We start from the raw sequence: 9,474 nt of genomic DNA on the forward strand, positions 1-9,474 counted from the left end.
ACAAAGGGGTTTCCAGGTCTCTTGAACTGACAATGCAGATGGAGCTATAAAACTGCTGGCATAGAACTTAAGAATATACTTGGAAGAAACCAAATAAAGAGACAAAACCCCTGAGATTTCAGCTCCTGAGATCTTGTATTGGGTTACATGATCTGAAGAGGTTAATGAAATGCTTTAAAACAGAAGTCCTACCCAACTGCAACCGCTGAGAAAGTGGTCTCTTGAACTGACAATGCAGATGGAGCTATAAAACTGCTGGCATAGAACTTAAGAATATACTTGGAAGAAACCAAATAAAGAGACAAAACCCCTGAGATTTCAGCTCCTGAGATCTTGTATTGGGTTACATGATCTGAAGAGGTTAATGAAATGCTTTAAAACAGAAGTCCTACCCAACTGCAACCGCTGAGAAAGTGGCAGATGGGTAAGAGCACAATGATTTCTCAGGGGAGACAGAACCAGTCTCTGTTTTTCCACAAATTATCTTTATTCCATATCTTTAAGAAGTCCCTCTAGTGGCCTGGTGCCTCTGTGACACATCAGCTGCTGCTGTGGTGGATTTCAGCTGGGACTCTCGAGGGATTATTGGAAATGCTTCAGATAAAGGGCCTGGGACAGTTTGAGATGAAAACCACACAATAAAAAAAGGAAAGGTGCTGGGGTGTTGCTTGGGTTTTTGAGTGTCAGGCAGGTGATGTTAAAATCTTCGAATTATTTATGGGGCCATAAATAATTCATACTAATAAAATATGAGGACATAATACATACTTTGCCTGCAGGATGTAGCAACCAGTATTAAATGATCTCTTGGCTACCTTTGAACATAACTTGTAAAAGACCTAATAGCTTCAGCAAATAAAATAATCAGATTTCAGTTTGTCTATTTATGCATCACATCTCTGTATAAAACCCAAAGTCTCCAAAGACAGCCTATGTTATTTTATGTGGAGTGAGTGCATGTTTTGTAGTGTGTAAAGCCCTTGGTGCAGATTGTCTGCTATTCCCTGTGCAGTGCTGGGACTGTGGTTAGGATGGTGTTTATCCCTGGCAGGGGGAGAGCCTGGGGTTGGTTTCCTGCACGCTCAGCTGAGAGTCTGTGGGTTCATTGAAGCTGGACTGTCATTTTCTTCTTCTCTGCTCCTTCACCACTATGACAGCAATGTCTTGTGCTGTGGTATTCCAAAAATCCAGTCCTCCAGCCTTTGGAATTGCCTCAAAGCCGCAGGGAGCTGAAATGTCCAGGCTGGGAATGCTGCTGGACAAGTGCTGTGATGCGTGAGGGCTGGTGGGTCAGAGCAGGTCCCTCAGGGGACAGTCTAACACCTGTGTTTGGCTTGGAACACACTTCATCTCATGCACTTCATCCACTGGTAATGGAGATAGCTAAGCTGGAAATCTTTCCCATTGGAAAATGATGTGGTTAGGACTCTGCAAAATAAAGGCACACACGTATTACCCAATTTACTAGGAAGTGGCTATAGAAATCCCTAAGTGCCCATTTCTCTCTTTATTTGCATCCAGGCAATGATGGGGGAAACAGCAACCTATCCTCAAACTGTGCATTCGTGGTCAGGATGGAACCTAAAAGACTTTGATTCTGCTTCTGGATTCTTTCCCACACCACACTTGCAGATGGAGCCTTCAGTGCTAAGCACTCACTGGGATTTGCAGCTCTCCAGTGATGCTCCCTGAAACCCACACAAAGGACAGACTGGCACAAGTGAGAATTTTATGTATACTGCAGTGGAAGCAATCCCATCCTTCATTTAAATGTCCCTTTGTTTCCATGATCCCATTTCCTTGGGGATGAGAAATACACAGTGTGACTTGCAGAAGGCTGCAGAGCCATTAGCTTACAAGATGAGAGGAATGTTAAGAACTCACTGTTTTTCTTTCTCTTCCCTTTAGAGTGAAGTCAGCCATCAGCATAGCACCAGTTTTCCATCAATTTGAGTCCAGAGTTAGCCTTATCCAAGAGAAAATGTGTTCCAACTCTGGCATGTCCTGTGTGCTCGCCCCATGGTAACCATGTGTCCAGCACATGTTGTGTCCATGTCTCCCTCCACAGAATCCATGTGGATTTCTGTATCTGTGAGTGAAACTTGAGATCACAATTGGAAGAGATTCAGATCCAGAAATTCCGACTAACCCAAAGTGGAATTAAAAAGTAGAAGTGCTTTGCTTTTAATTTCTTCTCTCTAGTACTAGTGCTTCAAAACACTAAACCCTTTAAACCCCTAAAAATCTAGAAGCCCAGAGTGGGTTTTTTTCAGTGATGAAGGTAAAATGCTTGGTTGAGGAAAGAGACTTTTCCTATGAGTTTCTTAAAAGCAACACAGAGGAAAAATTGTTCTTGAGATTGCCATGGCCACGAATGTAGCACTGGCCTGATAAATACTCTGTGGATGTGCTAAGCAAACTTCTCCACAAAAGCTGAATATCTAGTTTATTTCAGTGTATATTCTGGGAGGAGTGTTGGCTTGTTTTGTCATTCCCAGCCCTGACACCCACTCCTTTTCTTTGTGACTTGTGCAAATCCATTAATCTCTTTGCTTTTCTTTCCCTCTCTGCCAAATGGAGCTGCAGTGATGCCTCAGTGCAGGGTGAGCTCTTTGCCATGGGTTGTTTTGGGGCCTTGACCCCTCTGGTTCACATCACCTAATTCCTGGGGTACACTGAAGATGAGTACACTTAGCCATTCAAAGCAGGAACACTGTAAAATATGTCTGGTAGAAATTCAGGTGATTTTAACTCAGAAATAGATTATTTTATGCTAGAAAAGTGTTGTTTGTTGTGCTTTTCCCTCCCATATTCAGAATCCTCTCAGCATATGAGGTGTTGTCACCTTTTCAGCTGTTTCTTCATCTGAGATGTGATGGATGAAATTGCATCCAGGAAAACTCTCTGCTTCGTCTGTAAAGTCTGAATATTTTTTTCCCTGCTTGGCTGCAGTGGTTGTTTTTCTATTCTCTTGTTTAATTATGTATAAAACATTTTCAGCCTTTTGCCAGCAAATATGACATATTCCATTTATTTTGAAGCAGTGTTCCATGCAATTCACAGCACCTCTGTTTTCCAAGGTGACTGGCTACTTGAGGAAAACGAGGCCAAAATGATGAAGTCTCAAGTCCCATGCTGGCTTCAGCAAAGTCTGACTCTAAAATAACTCACTGTAAGGTTTAGTTTAATGTCAGTGAAAGCCAAATTCGGTGTAAACACCTTTATGCCAAGTGAAACCTGTGCCACAGAGAGAGGACAGTGAAACCCACTGGGTTTGTGTGCTGTGGATTTGCAGTAGATCAGGAGAAATGTATGGTCTGATGTCACTAGATGCTGTAGGTGTATCCTGTAGGTTCCCAGGGATTATGCATTGGTTGGGCTGTTAAACTACTTATTTGAGAGGGGAAGGGCTGGTTCTGTCTCCAGCGGTAACACTTTTTGATTTCACTTTTTTGTTGCTGATTCCTTGATCCCAGAATATAGGAAGTGACGTGACCTGTGTTTCTGGATGAGGTCTATCCCTGGAAGGGCAAAAGTCTTTTATTCCTGAGCCTGTGACTGACTTGGGTGTTTTAGCCTTTGGCTGTGCCATTGCAGTGAGTGTGAGAGGACCAAACTGCACTGCAGTCATCACCCTGGCAGGTCCCTGGTGCAACCTTTGTGTGGTGGTGGAGACCAAGTTTAGTGCAGGTGTTGGAGAGGAGAGTCTGTTAACCATTCAGAAGGTGGACACAGAGGGAAAGTCAGGCCCCAAATGTCAAACTTGGTTAAGATGTAGTGGAGACTTGATGTGACAAAGATGCTGAGCAGCTGGAGTGAGGGGACTGCTTGGAAAAGGAGACTGAATTACTGAAGTCCATGAGGGAGGCATGAGTCAGTCCCTAAAGTCTGAATGTGAGTCCAGTTGTGATCATAGAATCATAGAGTGGTTGGAGCTGGAAGAGACCTTCAAGACCATCTAGTCCCACCCTCTACCCTGGGCAGGGACACCTCGTGGATATATTTTAAGAGCAGAGTCTCTGTTAACACTTTCCATCCCAAGTGCCACTGACTTGCTTGTACAGAGGCAGTCAGGAAATTTGCTTCTGTTTCTACTCCTCTGTGCCTGCACTAAATGTTATAAGCACCTGGGATTTTATTGTCTTTATACTTGCCCAGTTTTCCTGTGAGCACCCAATAATTCCCAGCCCACCCAGGAGTGTTTATTATGTGCCTGTGCCAGCCCTGACCCTGTCACCTTGCACTGTAAGAATAAACTCACATTACTCCTGGTGTCAAAGGTTGTAGGAGTTCCTAGGTGCACAGATGGCTTATTGTGCCTGCTGGGATGGTGCTGGGAATCCCACAGGGAAGTTTCAGCTGGGGGTGTTGATTCTAGGGAGGGTGTTAGTACTGACCCTCCTAGCACAAGTGAAAGGGGAATGGTTCTGTTGGCCAAATGTAAACCCAACATATTTTTCTTGTGCTGCAGAGCAAACTTTGACTTAGGTATGATAGTGCTGGGGTCTTTAAGTTACCTTTCACAAGCAACCTTGAAATAACCTACACACGTCACAATTTGAAATCTGCTGTTCTGGACCCACCCTGAAGGTGAATTTCTTTGAAAAAGACTTGGTGTCTTTGTATGACTCTTTAATCATGGAGTCACAGACTGGTTTGGGTTGGAAGAGACCTTAAAGACCATGTCATTCCACCCCCTGCCATGGGCAGGGACACCTTCCACCAGTCCAGGTTGCTCCAAGCCCCATCCAACCTGACCTGGAACATTTCCAGGGATAGGGAATCCACAGCTTCTCTGGGCAACACTGGTAAATCTGGTACCTGCTGCAACACCCCCACATACATGAGGGTGATCTGCTCTAGGAGCAGGGATGGAATTACCCTTTCTGAGTGGGCTTGGATTAGTCTTTGTCTTCTGTATCATCTGCTCCTGGTGAAAGCATTACAGATCATCAGAGTGGAAAGAATTTCACATCCATAAGCAATGAGGAAAAACTTAATTAAATTGTTGTAACTGCTTTTTGCCTGTGCAAGGCTAGCCTGGAGCTCTCTCTCGGGGTCTACACCTCTAAACTTGGCAAAGCTGCCTTTGTGTGAGAGCAGGGCAAAAAGAGAGCTGTGGGTTTGACAACAATGCTCTGCGCTCTGATGGCAGTGCTGGGATTTCTCCCTGTGTCTCTAATGATCCATTCATCTGCTACATGCTTCTGCCACAGCCCTCTCCGTGCCCAGACAGTGAGCCCTTTCATGGAGAAGAAGTGCAGAGTCATATTTCTGAGTGCAAATTAGCCAGGGGATTTATTTGAAGTGTGGGCTGCGCCAAGCTCATTTCTCTCGCACGGAGCTGCGGTGGGGAAGGGGGAAGCAGACACCCGTGTGGATGCTGCCAGCAGGCAGAGGAGTGGGGGGCTGGCCCTCCTCTCTGGGGGACAACTTACACAGAGGGCCAAGAGTCTTCCAGCCACATGCTCAGTGTCTTCTGCTTTGTCTCAGTGTCTGTCATTAGACACTTCCATAGGGTAGCATGACAGAAATACAACACGTTGCACCAGGTGTATCATCCTGCATGCCCCAGGAGTGCTGGGAAAGCAGCACCATCCCATCTGCATATCCCATTTGTAATGGGGAGAAATTGAAAGAGGGAAATTTAGATTAGGTATCAGGAAGAAGTTTTCCCTGTTGTGGTGGTGAGACCCTGTCCCAGGTTGCCCAGGGAGGCTGTGGCTGCCCCAACCCTGGCAGTGTTCACAGCCAGGTTGGATGAGCCTTGAGCAACCTGCTCTGGTGGGAGGTGTCCCTGCCCAGGGCAGGGCTTGGGACTAGATGTTCTCTAAGGTCCATTCCAACCCTTAAAATTCTATGAGTCGATGATCCCTCTGGGAGCTGATGGGATACTCCTGTTGGGTGGCTGGTATTGCACTGGGAGGCTCTGGTGGGGTTGCTGCACTCAGGCAGTCCCAATCCTGGGTTGGTGGCCAAGTCCTGCCTCTAACTCCCCTTTTCCAAGCATTTTTTGGGTAAAGCCAGATTGCTGCTTCTGGTGGGGATGGATGTGTACCACAGGGCACATGTGTGCCTCAGCTTTCTCTGACTCTATACAGGTGTTGATCAAAGGAGCCTTCTTGGAGGTGGGCACAGAAAAGCACAAGGTCCCACAGTGAGCTGTACAGGTTCAGTGTGCACCACTGCAATGTGACTTTTGTCAGAGGTGCAGTTTTGCAAGCTGTTGCTCAGTGAGTGTGTACCTGAACCCTCAGACTCCAAACCTGCTGAGCTGGAAGATATCTCCTAGGATTTGTGCCACGTTTTTCAGAAATCACTGCACATACACCAAATGTTTTACTGTCAAGGTTTCCTTTGTGATGTCTCTGTGCACCTGAGTATGCAGACAGGTAGCAACCTGCAGGACACCAGGTCTGGAGGGCTTGATGCTGTTGACAGTCCTCTTCAGCCTGCAACAACAAAGGAATTCCTGGTCCACTGCAGAGGCTCAGGGTCTGGATGGAAATCAGCCCTAAATGCAGAGCAGTCAGTTGGGATGGTGGTGCCGGTGCTGGGTCTGCACAGGGTTTTGTTGAAAGCCTGCTGAAAACAGCTGTAACCTCCTGAACAGTGTGGAGGGCTTTCCTCAGCCATCAGGAGCTTGCTGAGCTGTGATCTGAAGGTGAAAGAAATCTGTTTTGGTGAGCTTTGCATCAGGCTGTGTATAAGGCTGGAGGTTCCTGGGAGTCCAGTGTGAAAATATGACATACTGTTGATCTTCCATGACTGTTTAACTCTGAGCATCTCCTGCCCTTCTAAACATACTTACTTTTCTCTCTCCAGAGGCCTGAATAGCTAGACATCCTTTGGCACTTTGCTTGCAGAAGAGCAGTTTATGGCTGGTTCTATTCAAAATGCTAATTTTGGGTTTTATCTGAGAGATGCCAGAAATGCACTCATTGACTTCTTCCTCTGGCTTGTTCTGGTTTGAGATGCAAATTATTTTAGGTCTCTGTTCCCTAAGCAAACAGGCTGCAAACCTTTGGGAAGAGTGGCTTTGTTGTTGCACATCAGCAAAGTTTTCACATGAAAGGGTCAGTTATTGTATAAAACTCACTCTAGTGTCACTCAAAACTTCCTGCCCGTTTCCAGATTCCAGAGCAGATTCTCAACTAGTCAAAAATTGTTTTGCTTTGCTCCAAAATTAGCTCGGTGTGTTTCTTATTGCTGCTTGAGCTGCTCCTAATTAGTGACATGAATTAAAATAGTTTCCTTCCGTTTCCTATTTTCTTACATTGTTTCTGTCAAGAGATTCTGGACAAGAGATGCAAAAATCACATTTATTTGTAGCCATCTAATTGTACAACTACAATAAGAATTGTTTCTATGTGTGTTAAAATGACTTTAAGTCTTGCAGGAGATTTAGGATGAAAATGCATTTATAATGGAAAGGAAGTCATATTTCATAAAATCATTTTAAGCCAAGAGTTCCTAAAAATGTCTTGTCTGGAAGGGCACATTCTTCAGCCCTTTGGAAGAATGGGCCATCCCAGTCTCAACCACATAACTTGGTTACATCCAGCTGATCCTGTTCTCTCCATGTTGGCGTAATCCTGAAATAAGTATTCCAGTATTTTTTGCCTGCTTCAAAGTACTATAGCATGTCAGGAAAGGAGAGATCGTGGTCTGCAGTAGTAACAGCAAGTTTTTGACCTTCAGTGTAAGCTTGGAAAGGAGGTGAGAGTTAGGGAAAGGTAGGGAAGGTAAAGGAAGGTGCAGGAGAGGTACTTGTTTTGCTTTCCTGGCATGGCACAAAACCTACTTTTACATACTGAAAATCTCAATACTGTGGATGTGTAGGGCCAAAAATGATGGGTTTAAACTGTCAGAGGGCAGGGTTAGATGGGACATTAGGAAGAAGTTTTTCCTGTGAGGTGCTGAGGCTCTGGCACAGGTTGCCCAGAGCAGCTGTGGCTGCTCCATCCCTGGGAGTGTTCCAGGCCAGGCTGGATGGGCTTGGAGCAGCCTGGGCTGGTACAAGGTGTCCCTGCCCATGGCAGGGGGTGGCACTAGATGATCTTTAAGGTCCCATACGGATACTTGTAGGGCATGGTTGTAACTTTTTTTTTTAAAAAAAACCCTCACATAAATTCCAAAAGTAAGTTTCTGAGTGGAAGGATTTGGGTCTAAAAAAAAAACCTCACATAAATTCCAAAAGCAAGTTTCTGAGTGGAAGGATTTGGGTCTGTCTGTCCCTCCCTACTGGTTGTCTGGTGGTCCATGATCTGAGCCTCCTTCCCAGGGGGAAGGAAGGCTGTGAGAGCCTTGCACTCCTTTTCCTGCAGGCTTGGTACAGAGACTGAGAGCTTTCTGGGTGTTTCTGTTTTGGGGGACCCTTGGCAGTGTGCTACAGGCTCATACTCAGTGTGCCCGTTGAAAAACCAGTGGTGCTGAGCACCTAAACATCAGCATGTTCTACCCTTTAAAACATAACCCTTTTTTTGTTGCCAGAGCCAAGGATATTTCTTAACACCAGCATTCCTTCCCAGTGGCTTACACACTTCCATTAATCTCTAACAGCTGCATCAACTGCTGTCTGAGTTAGCATTGGTGGGAACAACTTATCCCTTCAGAAATTACAGAACTGTTGCAATTAATTCCTCCTTTGAACAAATTGATTTCAGAGGCTCATCACAACCTTGATCCTGCACCTGTGGCATTTCCTGGGCTTTCCTTGGGTTCCCTTGTTGCCAAGTCTGCTTGGAAATACAAGATGCAGAGGGGTTTATGTTTCTTTGAAGCTTTGCAGTGGGATGACCATGGGGTGAACTAAAACAAGATGAAGAGAGGACTGTGGATTGAAGCAAATAGGAGAATCCTTTGCACTGTGAGAGAATTCCCATTGCACAGATGCCAGAGAAGTTGTTACAGAGGGAATTTTGACTGTTGGCATGAGGCAGCCATAGGGGTTGATTTTTTTAGATGAGATATAAGGAAGAAGTTGTTTCAATGAGGGTGCTGAGCCACTGCCACCAAAAATGATGGGTTTAAACTGCCAGAAGGCAGGGTTAGATGGGACATTAGGAAGAAGTTTTTCCTGTGAGGTGCTGAGACACTGGCACAGGTTGCCCAGAGCAGCTGTGGCTGCTCCATCCCTGGGAGTGCTCCAGGCCAGGTTGGATGGGGTTGGAGCAACCTGAGCTAGTGGAAGGTGTTCCTGGGTTGGAACTAGAGGATCCTTAAGGTCCCTTGCAACCCTAACCATTCTAGGATTCCATGATTCTGTCTTGGGGAATGAGGGATAAGAAAGTGAGAGATTCCTTAAGGTAGCATGGAAAAAGCAAAGATCCTGCTGTGTACAGAAGTATGTACACACTTACATACATCTGTGAATCATTCTCTTGCTTGGCCTTGGAAGCTCATTGAAGGTTTTAAAATCAGTGCTGCTGCCAGCAAAATCCATTATCCACAGCTGCTGAAGGGCACGGGGAA

This window comes from Acanthisitta chloris, unplaced genomic scaffold (assembly GCF_000695815.1).
Source record: "Acanthisitta chloris isolate BGI_N310 unplaced genomic scaffold, ASM69581v1 scaffold6486, whole genome shotgun sequence".
NCBI classification, from domain to species: Eukaryota; Metazoa; Chordata; class Aves; order Passeriformes; family Acanthisittidae; genus Acanthisitta; species Acanthisitta chloris.